The following is a 1,036-nucleotide window of genomic DNA, read 5'->3' on the forward strand; positions in this document are numbered from 1 at the left end:
GGCATTCCGTCGCTTATGACGTCGAGGGTTCCAGTTGATCCGATCAACGGAACAGCCTGCTCGTGAAATTAACGTGCAAGTGGCTGAGCACTCCACAGACACGTGTACCCTTAACATAGTTCTCGGGGATATTCAGCCTGACACAGTGTGACAAGGCTGGCCCTTCTAATTACAGGCACAACAGAAACAGGAAGTAAGAGTGAGAGAAAGTTGTGGTGAAAGAGTACAGCAGGGTTTACCACCATCCCCTGCCGGAGCCTCGTGGAGTTTTAGGTGTTTTCGCTCAATAAACACTCACAACGCCCGGTCTGGGAATCGAAACCGCGATGCTATGATCGCGAGTCCGCTGCCCTAACCACTGGGCCATTGTGTCTCCACCATGATATATACTTCTTGACCATTTAACTTTCCAAAGTATTCTCATAAATTTATCCTAAACGTCCATGCTTGTTTACAGACTTTTAGGTAGGCCTTGTTTAATACGTTCTGAGTAATACGAAGCTTACCACTAGTTAATATGGCGGCTGAAAAAATTGGTAATGTATATGATATATGATGCATGGACGCCAGTGAAATATGTCCGGTATATCACATGTGATACACAGGACAGGCAAATGGTTAACCTATTTCTATATCAGATTCCTGGTGTTGTTTATAAACACACTATATTGTTACTTAGCATAAGGCATTTATATCATTACTAGCAGCAATATCCGCCCTTGTCCGCATTTATTAATACCTAAATTAATAAACAGACTCAATTGAATACAGGATATTTTGTATAAATTGCTTTTAAAATATGCTAACAATCTCGAGTCTTTTAGAAAAAAATTACAAACTTCTTGGTTCACTCAAACCTGCTGCAATTAGACAATTCGGGGAATTGGTTCAAATTTCATCTCAATGATTATTCACAACAAAAAAGGCTGTGAGCTAGTAGAATCGTCACCTCGCCGGCCAAAATGCTTAGCGGCATTTCTTCTGACTTTACGTTTTTTGTTGAGTTCAAATTCCGCTGAAGTTGACTTCACTTTTT

At 40.8% G+C, this 1,036-nt stretch overlaps 1 protein-coding gene across 1 annotated transcript in view; it reads left to right on the forward strand.

The window, feature by feature from the left end:
- The window catches only part of LOC106876095 (uncharacterized), a 174,734-nt gene that overhangs the window by 34,539 nt on the left and 139,159 nt on the right, over positions 1-1,036 (forward strand). The gene's annotated exons all lie outside the window — the stretch shown is intronic.

Source organism: Octopus bimaculoides, chromosome 18 (genome assembly GCF_001194135.2).
Source record: "Octopus bimaculoides isolate UCB-OBI-ISO-001 chromosome 18, ASM119413v2, whole genome shotgun sequence".
Classification (NCBI taxonomy): Eukaryota; Metazoa; Mollusca; class Cephalopoda; order Octopoda; family Octopodidae; genus Octopus; species Octopus bimaculoides.